Source organism: Pipistrellus hanaki (genome assembly GCF_964339955.1).
Source record: "Pipistrellus hanaki genome assembly, chromosome: 2".
Taxonomy (NCBI): Eukaryota; Metazoa; Chordata; class Mammalia; order Chiroptera; family Vespertilionidae; genus Pipistrellus; species Pipistrellus hanaki.
This window is the reverse complement of record NC_140504.1, coordinates 69,086,776-69,100,367: the sequence shown is the minus strand read 5'-3', so window position 1 is coordinate 69,100,367 and position 13,592 is coordinate 69,086,776. Positions and strand designations below refer to the sequence as shown.

General features: G+C 36.4%; 1 long non-coding RNA gene across 3 annotated transcripts in view; it reads right to left on the bottom strand.

The window, feature by feature from the left end:
* The window catches only part of LOC311618287, a 1,465,663-nt gene that overhangs the window by 451,597 nt on the left and 1,000,474 nt on the right, over positions 1-13,592 (bottom strand). The window contains exon 3 of one of the 3 annotated variants that reach the window (XR_014794288.1): positions 7,372-7,416. The exons of 1 other annotated variant lie outside the window; for it this stretch is intronic. This is a non-coding gene — a long non-coding RNA (uncharacterized lncRNA). Of the gene's footprint in view, positions 1-7,371; positions 7,417-13,592 lie in introns of those variants that run through there. One more of the 3 variants, XR_014794289.1, reaches the window with a different exon arrangement.

The following is a 13,592-nucleotide window of genomic DNA, read 5'->3' as shown; positions in this document are numbered from 1 at the left end:
TGAAATTATTATTATGAATTTATTTTTTTATACAATGCCAGTTTTAACTGGACATATAACTCATTTGCAGAATTCCAAAACTACGTATACAGTTTACATTCCACAGCTAATCCCCAGAGGATGCCTCATGCTGGCTGAACTAGACAATGTAACCTAGACCCAGGAGGTTGGAAGGCAGCAAACATGGAGCCTCAGGCATGGAGTCAGAGAAGGTTTGTGTTGAGTGGGAGTGATCCCTTGGAAACTGGGAGACTCTGGCATCAGTGCAGACTGTTACCTGTGTCTGGGGGTCCTACCTGTAACTCAGAGCAAGCTGGGCAACCCTTCCTACCAGCTGCTAGACTGGCATGCTGCACTAACTCAGACTGTGGTGCACTCCAGGAAAGTCAAGCCAGGTATCACTTCTGGTGGCCTGCTACTATAACCATGGTGAACAGGCAATTTCAGGGTCATTAAACCCCACACATGCCAAAATGCATCCGTGGTCCTCAGAATACACTGGATCAGAGGTGAGATAGGGGCTCTCTCTCACCTATACATAGTCTTAGCCTGGCCTGGCTACCCTCTGATTTGCCCCGACCCGCTGGGCACGACAACACGGGCAGAGGGAGAACCTGTGGAGGATAGAAGGAGGACAGGAGACGCGGAGAAATGGAGGCAAGACAGGGTTCTTCTGATCAAGCCTCAAATTTTATTTCTGGAACAGCGGTATATATACAGCAGGAACAAAGGGAGACAGGGTTGCCTACGTGGCGGAGTATTTGGCAGTGTATGATTGGTTAGGCACTGAGTGACAAGGTGGTAAGATATCTGGCAACACAGGATTGGCTAACTGCTGGGGCGGTGTTCTAACTTGGTGGGTGCGGGCTCTGATTCAACCAGCAATGGTTGACTGGCTGAAAAGCAGGATATAGAGCCAGGATGTGGGTTGTTTTAAGCTTCCTGATTCACAGGGGCTAACATTTTCCACAGCTCCCAACACTGATTGCTAGTGTAACTACAAGCTTAAGGCTGTATGGTTGCCACCCTGGGCAATTGTGTGGGGAGAAGGGCAACAAAAGACAAGGAATTCCCCAAATGAATACAACCCAATTCTTGCCCCAGAAAGAGAGCAACAGCCTTCCTGGCATGGGGAGGTTGGGCATGGTTTGGGGTGTCAGGGGCAGCAGATGTGAACTAACACCCGTTCCCAGGAGGCAGTGAGCTGAACTGGAAAGAGGATTTTCCATAAGCCAAGACTGCAGCTACTCTGTTATCTCACACAGCTTCACTTGCAAAACATAAAGTCTAAGATGACATAATTAAGTGTTTTAAGAGAGGAATCACAGGTAATCACAGACCATTAAACTACAATAGAGGGTAGGGGTTCTGAGCATAGGGCTTTGTGTGTTTGCACTGATTGTGTGCCCATGAAGATGATCTTGTGAGGAAGGGTTTGAAAGAAGTCACTCTGCTAGGTGCAGGGTATGTTGGCTTACTCTTTGTAAAACCAAACCCATGAGCACATATTAATTGGGAGGCATTTATCCATGAAGCTCTCATGTTGCTGCATATCTTGCAAGCAGAGGCACTTAAGGCCTTCAGCATGCTCTTGACCATTGTAAAATATCCAGGCTCCCTAAGCTCAGCCTTCCTCTCCTGTAAGCAGCTCATGTGAGCAGCTGTGATCTAGCTCTCTCTCATGTCTCCCTATAGGAATTGGAGCTTAGAGAACTGGTAAATAAATAAATAAATAAATAATAAAATGCTGATACTCTGTCTACTGATTAGTCTGTCATTCATCTCTGTCTCAAGAATCTCATGTCTTTTAACAGCATCCATTAAGTTTTGGCAGGCTAACTTCTTAGCTTGCAAATAAGTAAAAATTCTACTTCATGGTAATTTTGCTTTAGTTATGTACTCTCTGATCAAGACTTTCCAGAAATAATTGAATTTGCAAAATATTCTAAAATTTAGGTCATTATCATTCCCCTCTTAGTGGATACAGCAAATGAAAACACACTGAGGGGGGAAAACATCTGGCTTCTAAAACAGTGATTCATAAAGTGTGCTTCGTTGGATCATAAGTAATGGTACATGCATACATACATACACATAAAGTTGCTTATGGTGATAAAAGTTCTAAGTGATGTTGCTTTACTGCAAAAATTCTAAAATGCTCTAATGAAAAAGTCTGCAATTTTTTTCATATATTTTTCATCAATAATAATTTATCCCTAATATATGTGTACATGCTCACATATAAATTGAATAATTGCACTTTTGTGTAGTTATATACTTTATAAAATACATAAAAATAAAAGAAATCCAAAATACTATAAAAATACATTTTAAAGATGTTTTCAAATTCCCTTCTTACTTTCCACTGAATTATTGTGTGCACCCTGTGATATAGTCACACCCCATTTGAAGACCACTGCTTCAATGACTTGATGTAGATTATAAATCTCAGAAAGGAGAGACATTATGTGCAGAGTTTCTCCATGGGGCCATGGAAATTTTTTTTTTTTTATTCTACTGAATCTTCTAAAATGAATGCTTCTCAGAATGTATTTTAAAATCTCAGTCCATTCTCCAGAGGCTTCAGAGCTGCAAATTCTGGTGGCCTCAATTAGTTCATTCACTTCATGTGAATCTACATGACATCACTCAGCATTGCAGTTTGTCTCCAGTTACCTAATCTTCAGTATGCTTCTTTTTGCTTTACAAATTTCTTTTACTTACTCATCTATCTAACATATAAAGTTCTTTTAGTTTTACAGTGCAACTTGGATTGGTTTAAAATACCACACGAAGTTTAGCGGAAAGCTTCGTGGCCTTTGAGGAGCATAATTTCTTCAGAATGAGCACGTATTTTTGTCCAGGGATAAGGACATAATAGCTTGCTTGAACTGGACCTAACCCAAATGGTCATGCAAGGTAATGGAATCTCTAATTCCTCTCCCCACTGTCATTGTAGGATTTCTTGTGCCAAAAGACATGGTCCCTAGATTATTTATGATTTTCATATTCAAGAAAATTATCACTACATTCTATGGCCAAGTTTGAGAAATATAGGTTGTTAGCTTATACAATAATTAAAGAATAAGTGGCATTAATTTGTCATTTATCTTTCTTCACCAACCCTAGAAATTCACACAAATTAAAAAAAATTTTAATTTAATTCAGAATTAACTTACTGGATTTTAAATCATCTAGAAGGGATTATAATTTACATATTTCTAAATTATTATGGGGATAAATGGATCATTGAAGAATAACTGAATCATTAAATCCAGTGTAATTTGTATTTCTTCAGTGAACCAGTGAAAGAAATGGAAAAAGAGAGAAAGAAATTATGTAAACAACAAAGTCGGCACCTTCTTTCATGTGAAATATTTTTAAATATTAGCCAGAAAAGAGACACTTTGCTAAGTTTTCTGACAACTGAAATTATAGTGCCTTTCATTCTATTCCCGCAGGGAGAGAGTGGATGAGACAACAATTGATTTCTTCCGAAGGGAACCAGCACCCATGACTCTCACTGTTCTTATACATCAGTAGTCAGGCAAAAGGAAGTTTCCTAAAGTGATTTTTATTCTCTTGAATCTTAATATATATATATATATATATATATATATATATATATATATATATATATATTTTTTTTCCTAGATGTTTTAGTTATTAAATTTCAAAGTTGTATGATACAGATAAAAATGAGATATTTAAATGGTTGAGCAACAGATGGTAAGGCAGACATAAAAATTGCACATCATACGTGCTTTTTGCTTATGTCCATATTTTTCTCTTAAACCTTTTAAGAATTAAGAGGGTCTGTTTGAAACTTCCTAATTTAACTTGGCACTTGAGCTGAAAAACTATAGTAAAAACCTAAAAGGAGGAGGCAGAGCCAGTGATTATTATAATAAACACACAGTTTCATATTAAAAAAAAAAATCAGTGGGCTCAAATTAGAATTTAAATGGTTCCTGTTATGCTCAGTAGACCCTCAGAAAGCAGTGCAAAATCATGCCATCTTAGCATGTACTTTCTCTCTCTGTCTCAGTATGTATATATACTTATATATTATATTATTATAAATACATATATACTTTATTCATATTTTTAAAATATAATAGAATATTTTTTAAAATTTAAAATTCTTTATTGTTTAAAGTATTACATATGTCTCTTTTTTCCCCCTCATTGACCTCTCCCTAGCTGCTCCCACCCCTCAACACCTGCCCTCACCCCCTTACTGTCTGTGTCCATTTGTTAGGCTTATGTGCATGCATACAAGTCCTTTGATTGATCTCTTACCTCCCCACACACACACCCTTCCCTGCCTTCCCTCTGAGGTTTGATGGTCTATTATAATAAAATTAGTAGTCTTGTGTATGAATCCGTGCACCAGTAGGTCACTGCTGACCTCCTGTAGCTCTCCACTCACTCCCCGCACTCCTGTAGCTCCCTCCCAACTGCCTCCCCTCTCTCTCCACCTTCTGGGCCCCTATAGCTTGCTGGCTTGCCCCCTCCTGCGGCTCTTGTCCACTCACTTATAGTTCGCTGACCCAAACTCCTGCAGATCTGTGATCTGGTTGTTAGCAGTGGTCATTACACCTCAGGTCATAACAGATAATTAGCATATTCCTCTCTTATTATATAGGGTATATTTTTAAATACATACATATACTTCTTTGAAAATTCTGTTACAGTAAGAACAAGACATAATTGTCTGCTTAAAGTTTCCATTACACTGTATTTTTGTGGGCTTCTACTGGCAGGCTTAGATGGTCTAGGATGGAGAATTATATAAGGTAAAGCTACTTATCTATAACAGTACAAATGCAGGGGATAGAAGCAAGAAATTAGTTGAGCAGTAGGACTTTTTCTATTTCAAGCTACTGATAGTATAACCAACATCTTATTAAATAATGACAGATCTGTTTCTTGAAATGTATAGCACTGGCTGTGTCTGTTTTCAGTGCATGCTGCTAAGGTGGTGACTAAGCTAATAATTTGATTGCAAGGTATGAAGTTCATTAATAGCATGGGAGAAACAAATAAGCAGAAAGAGATTACAGACAAGTGCTGATGGTAGTTAGCACCAAATATTAAAACCAATCCCACCCACCCCACCCCCTGAAGAACTAAATTCAGTGCTGACCATTTGGAAACATAAAAAACTAATAACAAATTTGCTCAGCACTCTTAAAGTGAAAAAAATAATGCAAAGCTATGTAAATACTTCCAAAGTTATGTAAATACTGTGGAAATAATGAAGGCAGAAGCAGACCAATGGGCTCATGATTAAATTGACAACGAATCACCAGATGCAATAATGCAATTCAAAAAAGCATTCACAACACAGACTGGGCCTCCAACAAATAATGTATACTGACTCAAATACTGAATACCCTGACTGAGTTTCTAACTTTGTTTCTCAAAGAGATGTCAAACCTTAATGTACCAATGTTTATTTTCCCCTTTCTCCTACTCTGTAGCCAAAGCAGAGGTTCCATCCATGTCAGAATGCATGTTCATAATTATAACTCGTGAATTTGGCAACATTGATCCTATATCTGTTAATCTGAGAGAGCATTCAGGGGTCTTCAAACTACAGCCCGCGGGCCACATGCGGCCCGCAGAGGAGTCTGATCCTGCCCGCCAGGTTTTTTGGGCAGTGAGCTCAGCCGAGGTGTTACAGTAGGAATTAGTAGTTCATATAGTCCGGCCCTCCAGCTCTCTGAGGGACCGTGATCTGGCCCCCACTTTAAAAAGTTTGAGGACCCCTGAGTAACCTAAACTCTGATCACCATCAACACAAAATGGCCATGCTATCCTAGGCTGTCCTAACTTTATTTCATCTCAGCATAACTACTTTTCCGCTGATGAATTAAACAGCAAAATGTTGTTTCAGGTTGTGTTTTAAGGCTGTGCCCTAGAGAGAAATTCGAGAATCAGCTTAGTCAACAGAGCTGCATTTCCTAGCCTACACTTGATTGAATGTGTTCTGTCTACAAAGTGCTTTGAAGCAAAGACAGTAGATGATATATAATAACTAAATAGACAGAATTATAATGGGGCAATTAAGGAAAGGGAAACAAAAGAAATCTGACCATTTATAGATATTGCCATCAGAATGTTCTAAGAGAGTCTCATACAAAATATGTTGAAATAAGATTAAATTACTAATTGTTAACATAATAAAATTCAATAATTTGTGAAAATATATTTTAAAATATTTATTTGATCATCACAATATTTGTTTTCATCTCTAATATTTTACTCCATTTTAACAAAATGTGCTTAATTTTTCTTATGTTTTTGTCAGTTTTTTAGTGTGTCAGAAGTACAAATTGGTGTTATATAATCAGGGAGGTATAAAGCACAGCATAAGGAATATAGTCAATAATATTGTATTAACTATGTTTGGTGTCAGATGGATACTAGATTTATTGGGGAAATCACTTCATAAGGCATATAAATGTCTAATGACTATCTTGTGCCTGAAACTAATGTGATATTGTATGTTAACTGTAATTGAAAATTAATTAATTTTTAAATAAATAAGCAGATGGAGGTTTCTACCTTTAAAAAATGAAGTAACAAATACCATTTACAGTTACACAGTAAAAAAAAGGGGAACCTACAAATTACATAAGAACAAAGATAGCAGAAATATAAGACTTTTATGAAAAGTTAAATATTATTGAAAGATTTTAAAATGCTGGAGTAAATTTAGAGTGATATATAATAAATGCTATTGTTTATATAAATACAAAAACAATTCTGTTTTTATTTCAGATTCTTGAAGTTACTCCTTTCTGCCTTTCATATTAAAGGTTTTATTCATTCAAATACTCTACACTTTTCCCAGAGGAGGCATTAAATGAGGTTTCATAGTAGGTTTACTTTATTGTTTTGTTTCCACATTACTCTATATTTCAATTTTTTTAAAACACATTACATGTCTAATTTGTAGTTCAATGTTTATATTTCCCATTAAATTATAAAATCAATCACCATTTTTTTACTTTTAGATTTCCCAAGGTTCAACACTGTGCTTGCAAAATAGTAGACTCAAAATTACTTAGTTCATTCATTCATTCATTCATTCATATTGTGTATTGTTATTAATTATTTTAATAACAATTCACTTAATTTAGACACATTTTTACACATCTGCTAATGTTAATTAATAGTAAAAATACTAGTTAAAGTTATTTTGGGTTTTATGTTTATTTTCATATAGTTTGATTAATTGACCCAAGAGAATGGACTATTGGTACTGAAAATATTTGCTGCTATTTAAGTAAGTCCCTGCATAGGAAGGGTATCTTATTTCCTTATTGCTTTGCACCTTGATAAAGCAGTGTTTGCACCTATTTTAGTAAAAAAAAAAAAAAAAAAAAAAAAAAAAAAAAAAAAACCCTGAGTTACAAAGAGGTTACTTAGCTAACAATTTCTCTAGGTTAGACACTATCAGATAACATGCAATAAATTGGGATGAATAAAAACAGGTTTGAATAATACATCTTCAAACATAGGGGCCTCAAGTGTCACTATACAAGTAAGGCTGAGATGAACGTTTTCAAGCACGATTAGTAATCATATCATATACTTGTGTCATTTAGGGGATTAGAGTGATTCTGTGATTCACCACACCTACCACTAATCTTTCATTTTCAATGCTCTTTACTCTAATGTAGAATGCTAATTAAATCTATTCTGTACAGATGTAGTCTCAGAAAGTGCTAAAACAAACACTTGAAGTAGTCTCATTGAGACCGATATTAATATCGAGTTCATCTGCAAAATCCCCTGAGTATCTGAAGAATACATACTACAGGTTTTGAAAATATTAGCTGCTGATATTTCAATTTATTCAAGTATTTTGTTTCATTTCCATAATCTTTTTTTGTGCACTGCTTTTTCATTTTTAAAAACGGGAATGGGTTGAGATTAATTGCATGAGCCTTAATAATTACAAAAATCTCATATGGTTTATAAAATCCACTCCATTTTAAGAGATGCTTGTGAGTAATAAAAAATGGTTTTATATGTGAACATCCCTTTAGTGAAAAAAAGAGTTTTCTGAGTTTTGGCCAATTATAGTAAAGCTGTAACCACATTCTTGATGTTTTTGACTTTCAGTTCTCCTTCAGTGTTCAATGGTAGAAGCCACTTTGCAGTCTTCAGGAAGTACATTCTTCCAGTAAGTTCTCCGCTACAAACATGAAGCTGGCTGGCTTCATGTTGGACCACCGATGCTTCCAAACCTGCAGGCTACTTCTTACTTCTGAAAGTGTCTTCCTGAATCTCCTGTCACACACAAAGGGCTGCTTTCTTCATGCCTTAGACTGAGCCATAATATTTTTAAAATATTTCCACTGAAGGAATAAGAAAAGCAAGCTAGAGAATGGCTTATGTGCCAGCCTCACTCCCAGCAAACTGATACTGGGAAAGCCAGGTCAGCCTCTGGACCTGGACACAAAAAGAAATTCTGCTCATGTCTAAGACTTTAACATTTTCCACCCCAGAGAGAGGTTTTGTAATGACTTTAAAAACAAGCTCCCATCTCCACCTACAAAACAGAACATGAAAATTAAGATAATCACACTGCTCAAGATTATGTCTAATATCTGGTTCTTAAAATACTAAATAGCATTGCATGTGGCACACTAATAAAGCAGCACATGTTGGACTGTGACAGCCTCGATCTGGCTGGCAGTTTTCTTCTATGGGGTGGAGGCACTCTCTGACTTCAATATCCTTCCTGGAGTGATCTGTTCTTCCAATAAATGCAAGTAAATATTTGAATGTAAAAAAACAACAACATTGTATCCCAAGGACAAATAATACAATAGTTTTTAGTCGTGGGATAGCATACATCAAGATTCAATAAAAAAAAATTCATTTCTCTATCTCAGCAGGAATACAGTTTTGCATAAGATAAACCTAACTTCTATCATTAAACAGAACGCATCTTGGTTAATAATAGTTGCATTTTGATTTATTTTTTTCTTTGGGGCTACACTATAAGGATAGGGTAGACATAGCTTTGTTGTCTGCATGAGTGAAGGAGCAAAGCAGAGTAGTAAGTTCCCTAGAGAATACAAACAAACACAGTGTCCAGTTTTAACCCCAATCACTGGGATGTCCAGTAAAGCCAATGTGGCAGTTTTTGTCTTAGCATTTTACAATTAAATCTTCATTGTACACTCACACAAAAATATCCCAAACAACCCAATAGTCAGTGACTATTTATCCCCTGAGAAAAACTGGCATATCGCATACTTTAATGTTCTATTGCTTTCCTTACTGGTCACTGCTAATTAACCTCTTTCCTTTTAAATCTTCTAAATCATTAAGCAACTAATCATTCAGTGTCTTGGAAAATATTTTCTATTGTTTCCCAGTGTAGCCTGTAATCACACGTTACTGTTTCATTTCTCCAAGTCAATTGTGTGCTTGGAGGGTACAACTGCGGAAGGGGAACAGATTTGTGTCTTTCAAATGACCTTGATCTCTTTCTCTGCACTCAGTAGGAAACCAGTAAATCTATGCTGATCCTAACCTATGAACACGTTCAGAATGTGATAGTCTGTACTGTCTTTTATTAACCCCATCACAACACATACAAGTTATCTTCATTTTGGTACCACTGAATATTAAATTCGCGATCTTAGTTAATGTTGTCATTGACCTCCTGAGTTAAAATGACTTCAAATTTTAATAACTCCCTCTTTCTTACTATCTCAGCTATTCATCTAAAAACTTGTCTAAAGTTTTACCTGACAAAAGCCTGTGTTACTTAACCTCTCTCATCAATTCCTCTCTATTTCCCCTAATTTAGGACTCACCTGGAATATCCTTAAGAGTACTAGCAATTCCCCAAACTTCCAGACAATTAACATAACTGTGCATCATCCCACTAATCCCATCAAAATACTACTGAACATAAAATTGACTTTGTCACCCACTTGTTTGAAACTTTCCAGGTTTTTTCTATTATAGCCTTAGGTTTGTTTGGCATCAATCTGGTACCAGACTAAAGGGGCTCTTTTGCCTGCGTGCATTAAAGCCCAATGACTCACAAACAGGACTTTCAGCAAAGAGAAGGTAAGGGTTTATCGTTAGGAAGTAGCCCACAGGCAGAGATAGGTTAGCTAATGCTCCAAGACCTGGCTCCCCCATGGCTTCCACGGGACCGGCTATCAAGGCAAAAAATGATTAATCACGGTGACAGAGGGAGCTAGTGTTGTGTTCTCTACTGATTGTTGTGTTCTTCACTCATTTGAAACAGCTGAGTTCAGGACATAAGGAAAGTCTTCACTCATTTGCAAAACTTCCTCAGAGGTCTCTACCGGGTGAGACAAGGAAGATTGGGAGAACAGTAGATAGGGGGTAGTTGATCAGGCCATCTGGTCCTGATGTCAGCCATGGTCTTAATTCATCTGATTTCACCACTTTTCTGGACCTGGAGCTGAAACACAACGGAGGCCTAGATGCTGTCTTTCCTTTGACTGAAACTCTGTCTCTAAGGTCAACAGACCCGAGGCTTTGTTCCTAAGCCTGTTTGATGCAGACCAGGAAAACCTCATTGTCTTGAGGGCTTAGTGATTAAGAGAGTGGATATACAAGGGAGGGAGAAGGAGGCATGTGAGCCAGGGAGCTATTGATAGATAAGGTCAATTTGAATCAAAAGGAATGAAAGGAGAAAAGATTGTATTAAAGAGATAAAGTTTCTACTCAGTTACAGATCTTCATAATCTGGTCCTATTTTCTCCAATATGACACTAGTCCATCCTGCCACACTGAAATTTCTACATCTTCCCAGATACAACACTTACTTTATGCATGTACTAATGTACTAGTATATGTTTTGGTATAAACAAAAGCATGTCAGCACCTTTTGTTCCTAAAAAAATCTCATTAGCCTTTTAAAACACGGGTTAAATATTACTCACACTATAAATGCATCCATGTCTTTTCCAGGTAGAATTAGTAACAGCACTTTAACTTGCATTTCCACAGTACTTCTTTCATATCTTCATTGTAGTATTCATAATGTTTATTTTATTTTTTTATTTGATTATATGCCTTGTTATCCTTGTTCTTCAATAAAAATGACTATGTATTTATATCATAAACTTTGTTCCATTTTCTGGAAATTTGTTGACCTCATCATAGAAAGCAACAACATAAAATTTGAAACTATAAAAATATGTTGAAAATTCAACTCTGTCATTTTATTCAATGACAGATTCAACATTGATCAGCTATAGGGAAATAATTTTACCTCCATGTAAAAGCAATTATCTACAAGCAGAGTTTATAATATTTATCTCATTATTGTGTGATCATGATTATCAATGTGTTCTTATATTTTTATATAATAGATTCCCTTGAATATTTTTTATTGTCTCATGTTAGAAAATGTTTGAGTAAATAACTTCTTTAATTGTATTATTTTCATTATCCTCCTATGTAGTAAGCTTCTGGTTAAAAAAAATTTGCACCCAATAACAGGTCAAGAAAATAAGAGATGTAAAATTATCTCTCCTGCTTTTGATGTAAAAAACTGCAAAGAATGTTGCCCCCACATCAACAATTTTAAAAAGCTGAAAAACACACAAAATCATAACTTGTCAAACCTACAATAGAGCAAAGTTATAAGGCACCTATTAACCAGGTAAATTCCAAAGAGAGCTAAGCTTTTCCAAGAAAAAATAAGGCACTCAAACTCTCATATCTGTGGCTGAGCAGAGGATAAAGAGATACCGCCCACCATGTAAGCAGGCAAGAAAAACATAGCCAAAATTGTATTTAACTTCGAGGTTCAAGTGTAGGCAAGTCTGTCGGCTTGAAACAGCTGAGTTCAGGACATAAGGAAAGTCTTCACTCATTTGCAAAACTTCCTCAGAGGTCTCTACCGGGTGAGACAAGGAAGATTGGGAGAACATGAGCTGAGAGTAAGTGATGCAGAAAGCAAGTAGATAAGTATGAAGAGGTACTTGGGGCTGGGAGGAAACAGTAATTAAACACTGCATATTTTCTCTCCTATGAAATAAAAGTTTTCAGTCTGCTGATATAAGGGCAGCAAAGTCTGCTATACCCAGAGCATAGGAAAAGACTGTATGGCTTAGGGAAGAATAGAAGAAAAAATATTTTTACTCTAGAAGACAACAGGAAACCAACATAGCAGGATGCTGTCTTGGACCTAGAATCTTACATTGATATCAAATAGTAATCTCTTCCTGCTACCTGAGAGCAAGAAAATTTCCATCAAAATGAACTACAAATGTAAGATTGTAAAAGCTTTAAGACAGTGTTTGACTATTATGAAATGAGGGGTTAGAATGCTGAGAAAACCCTGTTCCCAAAGCCAAGACACACATGGCCTTCACAACCATGAGACTGTATTGGAATAAAAAAGAAAAGAAACCCCTGATTCAAAAAAGAATCCTAGTACATAGCAACAAGCAGCTGTAATGTGCTGTGGGGGGTGGGGCCAGAGCATGAGGAGACCAGGGTTCTGGCACAGATAGGCAGGAAGAGCTGAAAGCTGAGGATGGAGTAATTATGCAGAGAAAAGTCATCCAGCAACACAACCTAAATCTTAAGAACAAGATAAGAGCAGCACAAATTAAGAAAACTCATACAAGGAGTGTGCTAACGGTCACCAGAAAAACAATAACACCCGCATCCATCTCTACTCCTGACTAGATTCACAGAACCCCACTCCTCACTAACAACTTGACAGAAGAAGAGCATGACATTTCCAGGCATAGACATTAGTGACCTCTCTTTACTATCTAACATGATGTCTTGCAGTTAATCAATTAAAAAAGAAAGAAAGGAAAAGACCAAAGGGGAAATAAAGTAATATAATAAGCTGAACCAGAATAAGAAATGACCATATGTTATAACTCTCAGACAAGGCTTTTAAAATAAACATGACTGGGTTTTTTCTTTTGTTAGTGTAGTGAGAAAAACAAAAGAGAAAGTGTGCATTCACAGATGGAGAATTTCAATAGAGAGAAAAAAACTACGTGAAAATGCTAAAAATATTTTTTAAAAGTACACAGAGGAATTCATTTGTCAGTGTATTAGTAAATTAAAAACAGTTGATAAAAGTAGTAAATTTAAAGACAGGTCAATATAAATTATACACACTGAAGTTCAAAAGGAAAAACAGGGGTGGGGGAGTGCAAAGAGATTATCCATGAACTGTGGAAATTTTCATATAGTTTAACAAATGTGTGCTTTGAGTTCCAGAAGGAGCAGGAAAGGATGAAACTGAGATAATATTTAAAATAATAATGGTAGAGAGTTTTCCAAAATAATGAAAGACATAAATTGCATGTGGTAACATTTGAGTTACTGCTCCAGATAAAATCTCTCTCTCTCTCTCTCTCTCTCTCTCTCTCTCTCTCTCTCTCTCTCTCTCTCTCTCTCTCTCTCTCTCTCTCTCTCTCTCTCTCTCTCTCTCTCTCTCTCTCTATCTCTCTCTCTCTAAAAAAAATAAACAAAAATAAACAGAGGGCCAAAAATTTATACAGCAACAAACTCCTTGCTGGATTTATTCAAGTCAGAAGACACTT